Consider the following 14670-nt stretch of genomic DNA (forward strand, 5'->3'; position numbering starts at 1 on the left):
AATTACAATTATACCACCGCTGTCTCTGAGAAAAATACAAGCTTGTTTCTTCATCCGTACTGCTGAAAATGAGATCTCAGAGGACCAAATGATGTACGGCTTGAAAATGTAACTGTTGCATTAAGATTAATGACATCTGAGGACAACATATGAGAGATCATGTCTGTGTTAATGAACAAATACTATTACTTGTTAGAGAGATGGCACACAGGATGTGTTTGGATTAGTGTACTAACATACTGATGCAATACATGCAGAGTATGCATACTGTGAAGTATATGCACATGATCTGTTATATCAGATAAAATGTATAGTTTACAGAGCAAACACTGCATGTATTCCACACAATGCGATGCGCTCAATTTGACTTTAACTTTCCTGTTTGATGAATAAAGTGATGGTAATGAGGTGTTTTTTTAATCTGTTTCCTGAAAAAAATTTTTTTTTTTTTTACACAAAAAAAATTAAAAAAATATAAATAATAGTATAATAAAAATTATTTGTATTAAAATCACTAACATCTTTTTAGCATACTGTAGTTTGAAAAGTTTGTTGAATTATTCATTCATTAAATTGTATTACATTCAAGAGTGACAGTAAAGACATTGATAATGTGTCATAATCCATAGGAGAGGAACGAGGAGTCGCTGGAGTAACACGATCAATCAAATTATCAAATTATTTAATAATCCACAGGAAACCGGGAACAAGGAGGAATTCAAAAAGTATAATCGACAACACAATCTGAAATGACTGGAGCTTTTAAACACATGATGCTTGGGAAGACACAGCTGTAAGGAATGACTTATTAAAAAGGGAACACGTCACACCTAGAGCTGCATCCGAAAACTTAGGCAAGTGACTTGCTGCCTCGCTGCTGTATCAGGCAATGACTTTGCAGGCAGCATTTTTGCACGAAGGCACCACACGAAACTGATTTTGGACAGGCTTCTGAGGCAGTGTAACGGTTAAATGATCTACAGCTAAATATAGAGAGCTTTGGTGATAACTAAGTGGATATTTCATTACTGCAATATTAATTTCTCGCTAAAAAATTACATCAAAAGTGGAAAAAAAAAACCTTTGATCAATCAAACAAAACATTTACACACAAACTGACCACCGAGCGCAACTTTCAGACGCCATCTTTATTTTTTGCTTAACTGTCACTGAATGTAACGCACAGGATTGTGGGATATCAAAGGCAGCGAAGGATACATCTATGCTGCCTTCAAAAATCGGCCAGATGAAGGCATCTCAGGAGACAGTAACTGAAGCTAACATTGAATTCGGATGTGCCTTGATGCCTTCCTACCTTGGAATGCGTCCTTAGAAGGCAGCATTTTTCAGTTTTGGGATGCAGGGAAAACACAACACAATGAGTCCAGGGGCGTGACTGTTGAACTTTCTATTTATCAAAGAATCCACAAAAATTAAGTCTATCATGGTTTTCTCAAAAATACAAACTGTTTTCAACATGCTAATAATCAGAAATGTTTCTTGGGCAGCAACTAAGCATATTAGAATGGTTTCTGAAGGATCATGTGACACTGAAGACTGGAGTAATGATGCTGCAAATTCAGCTTTAATCACAGGAATAAATTGCATATATTCACAAATAAAACTGTTATTTTATATGTAATGATATTTTACACTGTTCCTGTTTTACTGTTTTTACTGTTTTTATTTTTTATCAAATAAATGCAGCATTGGTGAGCAGAAATATAGAAGCCTGTTTCACCATGGTATAATAAAAAAAAAAAAGTTATTGCGACTTTTTATCTCACAATACAGACTTTTCTTCTTTTGAGAAAAGTCAGAATTATGAGATAAAAAGTTGCAGTTACCTTTTTTATTCAGTGATGGAAAAGGGCTTCCTCAGTATAAGACACTTCTTTCTAAAACATAAAAAAAAAAATCCACAGTGACCATAAAGCTTTGAACGGTAATGTGTATATATAAAGTATAACATAACTTCTGTTTGGACAAATAATAAGTTAAGAATGAGATACTACTGATATTACTAATATTACTAGATTACCAGAAATGGAGGGTAAAGTTGAAACAGTATCTAAAAAGCAATACATATTGCATGCTCTATAAAGTACACAAGTGTTCTATTCTAAACACAGCCATGTTGTTGTCACACGCTTTGTTAGCAGTGAAATGCATGTGATGTGACATCCAGATGAAGTCACATGAATCAATATGTCTCAGTTGTGTGTGATGTGATGTGATTAACAGTGCTCTAAACCCACCCGATTACACGCTGAGCCTCGGGCTAGTTAGTTTAGATAACAGATTTACAAATACTTACGTCATTCTGTCATCTACTATTCTCCTGTTTTATAATCCTCTCATCTCAATCACTCAAATGCAGTACAAAAGCCTTTTTACTGCTGATCTGCAACACTAGATACTTTCAAAGTCAACTAGTTGAGTAGTTGGTCTTAAGGTAACTGCTAGTATAGCCTTTCACTGACAGATACTCTAAATGTCTATAAACTTTTATTGCACTAAACTATCATAGTTCTCATTCAATAATAATATGGACAGCAGAGCTCGCAGCAGATGATTTAAAGTCTGACAGTAATTGTGTTGAGATGTATTATTGTTGTGGATGGATGTGTTACAGAAGCTGGAGTGCTTATAAAGAATGAATTTAGGGATGCAAGTTCTCTATGATAAATACTAGGGATGCACCGAAATTTTGGATGCCAAAGATTATAGAAAAAGACGGTACAAAAGAGAAAGACGGTCAAAAATATGAGCCAAAAATATATGGTGTGCCGCCCCACCCAGCATTGTTCAGCACGCAGGTTTCACTCTCCCTCTAGCTGTAGTCACTGCGCGGTGTGATGCTTTGTTTAATATTACGCTCTATGAATGTGCATTCTGTTGAGTTGCATGGTGTAATAACTGTGCTGGGCAACACTTATATGCTCTGCTCACATGCTCTGATAATAATAGATTTGCAGGACTATACAGGTCCTTCTCAAAAAATTAGCATATTGTGAAAAAGTTCATTATTTTCCATAATGTAATGATAAAAATTAAACTTTCATATATTTTAGATTCATTGCACACCAACTGAAATATTTCAGGTCTTTTATTGTTTTAATACTGATGATTTTGGCATACAGCTCATGAAAACCCAAAATTCCTATCTCAAAAAATTAGCATATCATGAAAAGGTTCTCTAAACAAGCTATTAACCTAATCATCTGAATCAACTAATTAACTCTAAACACCTGCAAAAGATTCCTGAGGCTTTTAAAAAAACTCCCAGCCTGGTTCATTACTCAAAACCGCAATCATGGGTAAGACTGCCGACCTGACTGCGGTCCAGAAGGCCATCATTGACACCCTGAAGCGAGAGGGTAAGACACAGAAAGAAATTTCTGAACGAATAGGCTGTTCCAGAGTGCTGTATCAAGGCACCTCAGTGGGAAGTCTGTGGGAAGGAAAAAGTGTGGCAAAAAAAACGCTGCACAACGAGAAGAGGTGACCGGAATCCTGAGGAAGATTGTGGAGAAGGACCGATTCCAGACCTTGGGGGACCTGCGGAAGCAGTGGACTGAGTCTGGAGTAGAAACATCCAGAGCCACCGTGCACAGGCATGTGCTTTTGAACCAGAAACAGCGGCAGAAGCGCCTGACCTGGGCTACAGAGAAGCAGCACTGGACTGTTGCTCAGTGGTCCAAAGTACTTTTTTCGGATGAAAGCAAATTTTGCATGTCATTCGGAATCAAGGTGCCAGAGTCTGGAGGAAGACTGGGGAGAAGGAAATGCCAAAATGCCTGAAGTCCAGTGTCCAGTACCCACAGTCAGTGATGGTCTGGGGTGCCATGTCAGCTGCTGGTGTTGGTCCACTGTGTTTTATCAAGGGCAGGGTCAATGCAGCTAGCTATCAGGAGATTTTGGAGCACTTCATGCTTCCATCTGCTGAAAAGCTTTATGGAGATGAAGATTTCGTTTTTTCAAGCACGACCTGGCACCTGCTCACAGTGCCAAAACCACTGGTAAATGGTTTACTGACCATGGTATTACTGTGCTCAATTGGTCTGCCAACTCTCCTGACCTGAACCCCATAGAGAATCTGTGGGATATTGTGAAGAGAAAGTTAAGGACGCAAGACCCAACACTCTGGATGAGCTTAAGGCCGCTATCAAAGCATCCTGGGCCTCCATAACACCTCAGCAGTGCCACAGGCTGATTGCCTCCATGCCACGCCGCATTGAAGCAGTCATTTCTGCAAAAGGATTCCCGACCAAGTATTGAGTGCATAACTGAACATAATTATTTGAAGGTTGACTTTGTTTTTTGTATTAAAAACACTTTTCTTTTATTGGTCGGATGAAATATGCTAATTTTTTTGAGATAGGAATTTTGGGTGTTTTCATGAGCTGTATGCCAAAATCATCAGTATTAAAAACAATAAAAGACCTGAAATATTTCAGTTGGTGTGCAATGAATCTAAAATATATGAAAGTTTAATTTTTATCATTACATTATGGAAAATAATGAACTTTTATCACAATATGCTATTTTTTTAAGAAGGACCTGTATATGATATGAGAAAAAGGCCTGCTGTTAGGGATTACATTTTATTAAGGAAAATATAATTGTATTTTCATAATGACTTTTTTTTTTTAACCTAATCTGTTGGGTAAAACAGCCCAGCCACTTTTTGTAAAATGCTTCGCACTACAGTAATTACCATGTTCTGAACATCACATACTTTGCTTTTCCATCAAATGTAATCTATCTAGGTGGCTGAATAAAAATATGTACTACTTTATTTTAACATATTACCTCGTGACCATCAACTAGCTAATAGACAGTTATATTGTCTGATTTTCTTGGTATAATTTATACCACTTGGTATTAATTATTTTTTTTGTAAAAAATCTAATAAAATGAAAACTCAGGACATTTTTCATACTTTGTTTATAATTTATGTCAATGTCACTGCAGATAAGGATAACTATTCTAGACACATTTAACTTTTTGATTCACAGAATATATATATATATATTGGAGCTAAAACCTACACAGATATTGATGTGGACGTGTCAGAATTCAAGCATTTCAGTTGGTTTAAGCAGAAAGCCCTTTACATCAGATTAAGTTCCAATGCACAAATTAATTGTTTGGTGCTATTTGTGAACCAATTTAACAGGTTCATTGAAAGGAATCAGTTTGTTCATGAATTGGACACCGCTTTTGTATCTTGGAGTGTGTGATGATTTCTTTATTTTAAAAAAAGGAGTAACTATATGTTTTACAAAATATAAAAGTAGTAAGTGGGGTAAAAGTACAATCTTATGCTTTGGAATGTAGTGAAGTAAAAGTTACTCAAAATAAAACTACTCCAGCTACAGATAGTTGTAAAATATACTTACAGTAATGAAGGAAATATACCTTGTTACTAGGGGTGTGTCAGGATTGGACTGTCTTTGTGTTTTGCTCCCCATGTGCTCCCCACGACCCAGTTTTTCCCTCATGTGCTCTTATTTGGCTGTTCCTGTTCCTGTCCTCGTTGTCTCTTAATTAGTCATTCTGTTCACTTGCGTTCCTCCCAATTACCTTGTTAAGTCATGTATTTAGTTTCAGTCTGTGTGCTCCTCCTTTGTCAGGTCTACCAGTTGTGTATGTGTGTCTTCCTTCCCTTCCAAGTGTGGATTTACCCTGTGTGTTGGATTTAATAAATGAGTTTTGTTTATCCATAGCTCCTTCGTTCCTTCCGGCAGCATATCATGACAGGGTGTGCCTGAAGCCGAATACCTTATTCGGAAAGGCACGGATAATGGCTTTTAAAACAATTAACAGATAATGAATAGTTCTGCCCGAATATTCGGCTGAGGCTGCAGCACGTGTTTGCTAGATTCACAGGTGAGCCAGGAGTTTCAGCGCAATATTTTACACAAACCTCTAAATTCACGCAATGATGAGTGTGTGAGTGAATGAATGTAAACTTTAAGAATGAAAAGAGTGCAAATCAAACACGGCTTGCTGTTGCCTCTCTGTGCATCTCTCATAAATCAGAGCTTGGCAAGAGTTATATTAGGCCTACCTAAAATAATACATCATACACATTCTACTATTTGTGTATATTTAAAAGTCAATGATTTAAACCTTATAGGATATGATACGATACACGAATGAATGGAATAAGCAAAGTGCAGTCACCTATCAAACAGCAGCATTGCCGTCTCTGCACATCTCCATCTCTCAAAAACCAAACCAGCTCTCTGTCAAGAGTAGGCTAATAATCAACTTAGATACTGATACATTTTTTTACTAGGACTACATGTTTGCTTCTTTATCTTTTGCTGGTTTGAGTGGCAAACACACATTTGTTTATTGAAGTGAAAATCTCTCTACTTGTAAGATAAATGTATTTTTAGAAATTATACATTTTAATAATTATTTTATATTTTACAACACTGAATAGGGCAAACAGTCGAAACAATTTTTTCCATACTCTGTTCCCTTTTTTCCATAGCCTACTTTTCCAGACCTGCAAATTACTTAAGTTAAATTCTTTTTGAACTGCACAGAATACGATGAGCCAAAGGAAATCATGTTGTTTTACATAAACCTCTAAAATTACAATGCAGTAACAAGTGTGTGAAGTAAATGAGTTTAAAAGAATGAAATAAGTGCAAATAAAATGGGCCGAGCTGTTTTGCAGTTGCCTTCCATGCATTTCCTGGAAATTACTTAAATCAATTACCATATTTCTAAACTTCATAGGAAACCTTACTGTTTTAATTAGAAGATATTTAAATATTTATTAACAGATCACAAAAGGTCCCCAAGCTGAGACTCGAACTCATGTTGCTAGAAGCACAACCACACTGCATCTTGAAGCATTAGTTAAACATGGCATATTTGTTCAGTGATAACTAATAAAAAAAATTAAAAAAAGGCTGTAATACCATAAACATAATAGCGGGGTCTTATCAAAGATAACTTTATGAAGTTCTGGTTCAAGCTCCCCCTACTTTCATTTTTATCCGAATACAGATACGAATAATTTTGTGATTGTTACAGATACAAATACAGGCTTTACTGCACACCCCTTTTTGTTACTGTCCACCACTGTTTGAAACTAGAAGTAACTTTAAAAGAAAAATTCAATCTAAATCGTTTCAGTAAAAAAAAAAAAAAACTGTTTCATGATTAATGTATAAATAAAATTTTAAGAATGTTGCATTTGAAGACCAGATAACTTTGAATGAATGTTCTATTAACATTACTGGAAGAACGTTTGCTTATACTGTTACTTCAGGAGAACCTTGAATGTTAGCCAAATACTGCAGCCTTCTTTTTCTCTAAAAGAACAGTAGAATAGAAGCAGGAAGTCATGTGGGAAGAGAACAAGACTGGGAAAAGAGCTCAACCCACTGATCAATAACAGAGAACTGGATTGCTCAAGATATCATAGAAAGTGAAGCCTCTGCATTGCCATATTGGCATTCCCTAGTATTCCCATACATTCTATTAAATTCATAGAAATATTAAGATCTTAATGTCGTAATTTCCTTGCTAATTAAAAAGCTGTGTTCCTTACAGTAGCGAACATCAGTAGACGGATGAGAAGTTTTCAATTTATCGCTTGTCCTGCACGAAAATACCATTAACATTGTGAATAACATCTGAAGTAACAATCAATTTACACATATCATACAAACTAACGTGCGACTGATGCACTATAAATTGGGTGATTTTTGGTCAAGGTTTTGCTGTCAGTCATTGATGCCCTCTGCCGGTAGGGAAGGAGCAATATGGCAACCTCGAACACTTCTGATGGCTTCACCAACCTGTTACAGATACAAATACAGGCTTTACTGCACACCCCTTTTTGTTACTGTCCACCACTGTTTGAAACTAGAAGTAACTTTAAAAGAAAAATTTTAAAAAATTAGATGAACGTCCAACTAAATCGTTTCAGTAAAAAAAAAAAAAAAAAACTGTTTCATGATTAATGTATAAATAAAATTTTAAGAATGTTGCATTTGAAGACCAGATAACTTTGAATGAATGTTCTATTAACATTACTGGAAGAACGTTTGCTTATACTGTTACTTCAGGATAACCTTGCCAGAATGTTAGCCAAAGACTGCAGCCTTCTTTTTCTCTAAAAGAACAGTAGAATAGAAGCAGGAAGTCATGTGGGAAGAGAACAAGACTGGGAAAAGAGCTCAACCCACTGATCAATAACAGAGAACTGGATTGCTCAAGATATCATAGAAAGTGAAGCCTCTGCATTGCCATATTGGCATTCCCTAGTATTCCCATACATTCTATTAAATTCATAGAAATATTTAGAGATCTTAATGTCGTAATTTCCTTGCTAATTAAAAAGCTGTTGTTCCTTACAGTAGAGAACATCAGTAGACGGATGAGAAGTTTTCAATTTATCGCTTGTCCTGCACGAAAATACCATTAACACAACGAATAACATCTGAAGTAACAATCAATTTACACATATCATACAAACTAACGTGCGACTGATGCACTATAAATTGGGTGATTTTTGGTCAAGGTTTTGCTGTCAGTCATTGATGCCCTCTGCCGGTAGGGAAGAGCAATATGGCAACTCGAACACTTCTGATGGCTTCACCACCTGACGGCGGTGTTCACCCAAAAATGAAAATTACCCCATTATTTACTCATCCTCAAGGAATTCTAGATGTATATCACTTTCTTCTTTTAGACGAATCCAATCGGAGTTATATAAAAAAAATAAAAAAAATAAAAATTGTCCTGCCTCTTCCAAGCTTTATAACGGCAGCAAATGGGTGTTATGTTTTAATACTCCAAAAAAAGTCCAATAAAGTCTATCCATCCATCATAAACAAGTGTGCCACATGGCTCCGGGTGAATAAAGGCCCCCTGAAGCAAATCGATGTGGTTTAGAAAAATATCATATTTAAATTTTTATGAATAGTAATCTCTAGCTTTCACTAGCTGTCGTACGTGTGTACACGAGAGTCATGTTCCAATGGATGATGTAGGGATAGCGTAAGGTCCAGTGAGAATATGCTAGTCTCACGAGAAAAAAAGATTTTGTTTACAGGAGTAAAGGAAGCAAAGTGTCCTTTGTTTAGCAAAGGAAAACCAGTCTGCTCTAGGCTTATATCAAAATCCTCCGACATTTTTCTTCACAGAAACCTCGTTTTGTACTTCTAATTCTTGACCGGTGTTTTGTTTTTCTCTTTCCTCTCTGTTTTTGAATTAGACACTTCTTCACTGGAGCTTACGATATTCCTACGTCCTACATATATATTACAAAACCACATCAATTCGCTTCGGGGGCCTTTATTCACCCCCCGGAGCCATGTGGGACACTTTTTATGATGGATGGATGCACTTTATTGGACTATTAAAAAATAACACCCATTCACTGCCATTATAAAGCTTGGAAGAGCCAGAATATTTTTAATTTAATTTTAATTTGGATTTATCTGAAAGAAGAAAGTCATATACACCTAGGATGGCTTGAGAGTGAGTGAATCATGGGGTAATTTTCTTTGTTGGGTGAACTATCTGTTTAAGTATCTGAAAGATGAGCAGGTCCTGATGGATTTTTTTTTTTGCTAATTTTAAAAATCTCCAGAATGGATGTAAGCATGTTAAAATGTGTTAAATTGAGCTGAGAGTATTTAAGTGCTTCTATTGGATGCTGAATTCATCATCAAATAAGCCAGAATATTAAATAAACAATCACACAAGGGTGAGAGATGTGAAGACCATGAGTGATGGATAGTGTAATTCTGCAGAAATTTAATGTGCTCGTCCCATACGGACCTGAAGATGAACCATTCATTAGCAGCAGGTTATTTAATAGATGAAGTGCTGTCATGACAAGTTATAAATGCACACATATGTGTATGTGTGTGTGTGTGTGTGTGTTTGCATCTTTGAAACCTCATAATGCATGTGTAATTCTCATTTTCTGCAGTCATCTCTGTAGTTTTAATCATACTTGTAGTAATTATCTGCATTCACTAATGGCCAGTTGTGGGTCTGAGTGTGAGAGCAGGATAATTTCCATTGGTTGGCGTATGTAGGCCATCGGTTTCGCCCTGTGTTCACTAATAATTGGCACTTGTAGGATTTTACACGCTCATTTTTACACGCTCATTTGAATCTTTGTTTTCTGAGGGGAAAAAAGTATTACGGTTGTGCACTAATTGGCTTTAGCAGTTGCTGTGAGCACTTTTGTATTGATTGATAAGGTTTTATTAAATATTTCCATGCAAATGCCAGGGAATAATCAGCATGGTTCACTGTGATGTGTGTGGGATGATGCAGTTTGTGTGTTTTGTAATTGTTGTGTGCTCACAGCAGTAATTGCTTGTGTTTGTGAAAATCAATTTTTAAAACAATCAACACTTAGTTCATTTTACTCAGTTTGTGGTAGAGAGGGTCAGCAAAAACCTGTAAATTAACAATCTCCATGTTTTGTGTCTGAATCAGTATGGAAGAGTTAAGCTCAGCTCAATTGTTTTAAAAATACAAAATTTTTCCTGTAACATAAGGATTTTAATATAAAAATAAAAATATCTAAATTATGTAAAAATAACATGATTGAGCATCATTTTATGGCTTCCTTGTTCTTTTTTATTTTTTTAGATGCTTTATGCTAAAACAGTGTCAGTATAATTTGCTTGTTCAGAAAAATAACTTGTTTTCACAAATTGCTCCTTTTAAATAAACTGATTAAAAAAAAATCAATACTTGATTTTTTTTTTTTTTTTTTTACTTTGTTATGCTTTCCCAGACATCCCGTGATAATTTGCTTGCTTTAAACATGTTATACTAAACGTCTATTTGCTCTTTTTGAGCCAGTCATGACATACAGTAAAGACTGACTCAGTAATCTGTTAACCTGAGAACCACTCAAACAGGGTCAATTTGATTTGTTGAAAAATTGAACAATCCAAAACCATTGCTTGTGATTAGTATCTTAACTGTAGTTGATGTACTTTATTGTACATTTTTACTTGACAAATTTGAGTTTGTCAGTAAATCCAGCCCCACTGCTGTGAATAGATTCATCAGTGACGGTCGTTTGGACTGAACACAAAGTGATGTATCATGTATGAACAGCTTCACTAATAAAGCTGTGATCAGCTCCACATGAAAGCTCATACATGAGTTTCCAGCAGCCAGATGGGCGTTCAGACAAAAATGGGAGTAAACAGGCATGTTTAATGCAGCATTGTTGGGATGGAGGACAGGTGTGGAATGTACCTGATGTACCTTTTCACCCAATCCACATGGCTTGTGCCAGTCCCTGCCCACTTTACCAGCATAACTAGAGCTGAGATGACAGCAGATCAAAACAGCAGTCCTTAGCTCTGACTGAACGCCCTGTGAACTGTGTCTGCACAGGACACTTTCCACAAATACCATACAGATGAGAGTCCCATCGGTACAAATCACATATTCTTTAGGGAGAGGACTATTAAATGCACAGGAAAGTACATTATGTCGATTCTTTCTGAAGCATGGGAAGACAAAAATCTCAAATCATACACCGAAAAAAAAAAAAAAAAAATCTAGTAAATTTCACAAATAAATAAAAAGAAATGCATTGTAAAACATATTTTAAATAATCATTGTTTTATTTAAAACTTAAAATATATAAATAAAAAATGCTATACATTTGCTTTTACAATTAGTACTCTTATTTAGTTTATAGGAAATTAAAATGTCTAACATTATCTGCTGCTTAATTTAACAGCTTAATTTAGGCTATATTTTCATTTTTAAATAGACTATTTATTTATTTATTTTATTATTATTAATTTATGTACCAATAAGTACATCACTGTAGTTTCTAAAATAAATGAACACTAGAGGCAGTAAAACTCTGACACCTTTTTTTCCTTTTCACACAAATTTACAGATTTTCGAATAATAAAGCGTAATTTTTGCACAATTACTTGAAGAATATCATGTTAAGACTTCAAAACAATGTTAATATGCTGGGAGATTTGAAAACTGATGCTTTTGAACGTTAGCATCGCACATATCCGGCTTCATATCTATGGGTTTTCATAGGTGTTTGGTTTGTTAGGTAGCTCACGGAGTAAGGAGACGTAGCCTACTTGAAAGGCAAGGAATTCCGGTTCAAAACCTGTGTAGCCACAGTTCGACAAAGCAGTTCAGATCTACATATAAGGAAGTAAAAATGGCCTGGTTGCATGAGCAAATGCGTTTTTATATCAGTTTTGCATTTGTTAATACTGTTGGGTAGGTTTGGGGTTGGGTTTGGTGTAGGGCATATTTCCAACACAATAGAGCATTAAATTTTAGCGACAGTCCCCGGATATTTGAATTCTGAACCCCCATAATACGTGCCAGAAGCAACATAATAAAACACAGCAATACTTACTTTAGCTATTTCAATGTCATAAAAATGTGCCAGGATTCATGAATTGAACCAGTGTTTTAGCGCCACTCAGTGGACATTTATCTTTGAAACTGCGGCGAAACGTGCAATAAAGTACGTAAAAACAGTGTTGCACAAAAAGTGCACAGAGGTACACCTATGTATTTTTATGAGAACAGGTTGCATGAAACATACAATTTATCAGCAATTGATTAAAGGTTTCACAAAAAATAAGTTTTATTTTTCCCTTTTTTATTTTTTTTTAATTTTTTTTCTGGATTCTATTTGAATGGGTGGATTTTAGTAAAAAAAAAAAAAAAAAAATCCTAGTGTAATTCATTCAAATAATAAAACTTATGCAATTTATTATAAGTTTAATAAACTTTAAACTATTAAACAATTAAATTCATCCTAATTCCATTTTATTTATTTTTTTCCGAATTCCATGTTCTGTTTTAATTTTTTATGGATTCTGTTTTAATAGATTAGTAAAGGTGGCTGGTACAGTAGCATTCCTGCAGAAGCATGTTTCTTGTGAGTGCATAAGAAACACTAATGTGTTAATGTGCCACAGCAGTAAAGCGCTCATTAGGTTTACTCATAAAACACGAGCACATTATTAAGTTTTTAACTGGAGTCATATTTTCTCTGAAAGATACTAGATAAAATCTGTTATTGTGTTTCTTAATTTGTCTGAATCTGTTTATCACTGAGACGAATAGTACATCTGACTGGTGTCTGATAAGTTAAAGATGTGAGTCTCAGCTGAACGTTCGAACACAGACCTGCAGTGTGAACCTCCACTCGCTGCTCCTGCAGGATGAGATCATGAAAGAAAACCTCTGTGCGTTAATTAACATTTTAATTGCTGTAATTTTCCTAGGCACATTTACTCAGCTGTTACATGTGCAGCTGTTTTCATAATGATAGAAGCAGCTGGAATTCCTGCTGGAATATTCCTCATCCTAAATGTAGTGTGAAGAAACCTGCACCTGTGAGAAAAACACTGCTTGTGAAAACCTATTCTAGATTTACATACTAATGCTATTAGCCAGCTAACAGAAAATGTTCTCAGAACGCTCTTCTTTAAGTTATGAACAAACATTCTTCCATTCAGTACAAAACATTCAATATATACTTAAAATATTATTGTCTAGAACAATAAAAATAAAAAATAAAAACACATCAGTCAAGACCTCTGTGGCTCCTGATCCTGTTGATTGCCTATTTTGAGATCTTATGAAGTGAAACGATCGGCCTGTTTAAGAAATAAACATTATTTAAAGGGAAACTCCACCCCAAAATAAAAATGTTGTCATTAATCACTTACCTCCATGTCGTTCTAAACTCGTAAAATCGCCATTCTTCTTTGGAACACAATTTAAGATATTTTGGATGAAAACCTGTTCCATAGACAAGTAAATAACAGTGTCAAGGTCCATAAAAGGTATGAAAGTCATCGTCGGAATACTCCATCTGCCATCAGATGTGCAATCTTGGTTATATGAAGTGACGGGAACACTTTTTGTAAGCAAAGAAAACAAAAATAATGACTTTATTCAATAATTCATTTGTCAACGGTCTCCTCTGTGTCTCTCCAAATCACCGTATGCTGTGTATGCTCTTCTGTATCATCCACGCCACAAGGATGCGATGTTTCTACGTGTATTTAGCTTTGATTTGAAATAAAACAGCGCATCCTTGTGGAGTAATGAAATTGGACTATAGTCCAAATTACAGAATTAGACTAATTTAATAGTTAATAGACTTATAGAGAGTTAAATAATATTTAGTAGTTTATAGACTAAATCCATAAAGCCATACATTTACCATGGTAGAGGTGTCATGTGTGGTTTCACCTGTGGTTATCATGATCTAAATGTATGATACTATAGAAGAACCAATGGTTAATTTTAGGTGAGTTCTACCTCGGGAAGATTATTATAGTTTTACCTTTAAGTGTGTGTGTGTGTGTGTGTGTGTGTGTGTGCGTGTGTGTAGGTCTTTCCAGGCACGTTTTAGCGCAGGGATCTCCAACTCTGCTCCTGGAGAGCTATTGTCCTGCAGTCTTCAGTTCCAACCCTGCTCCAACAGACCTGTCTGTAATTATCAAGTAGCCCTGAACACCATGATTAGCTGGTTCAGGTGTGTTTGATTGGGGTTGGAGTGATTTATAACTTAAAGCGTAATAAAATGTTGGGAATAAGTATGTAAATCATTTATTTGCCAAACAATAGTAATTTTCTGTACATCTGTGT

General features: G+C 35.5%; 1 protein-coding gene and 1 long non-coding RNA gene across 4 annotated transcripts in view; one reads left to right on the forward strand and one right to left on the reverse strand.

Annotated features, from left to right (window-relative positions):
* LOC109068543 (neural cell adhesion molecule 2-like) overlaps positions 1-14670 on the forward strand; it is a 454473-nt gene that overhangs the window by 216828 nt on the left and 222975 nt on the right. The gene's annotated exons all lie outside the window — the stretch shown is intronic.
* On the reverse strand, positions 582-5499 carry LOC122141297. Its single transcript, XR_006157680.1, has 3 exons — positions 5406-5499; positions 1848-1898; positions 582-830 (listed from the first exon to the last, which is right to left on the reverse strand). It is a non-coding gene; the product is annotated as an uncharacterized LOC122141297 (long non-coding RNA).

The sequence above is a fragment of the Cyprinus carpio genome, chromosome A1 (assembly GCF_018340385.1).
Source record: "Cyprinus carpio isolate SPL01 chromosome A1, ASM1834038v1, whole genome shotgun sequence".
NCBI classification, from domain to species: Eukaryota; Metazoa; Chordata; class Actinopteri; order Cypriniformes; family Cyprinidae; genus Cyprinus; species Cyprinus carpio.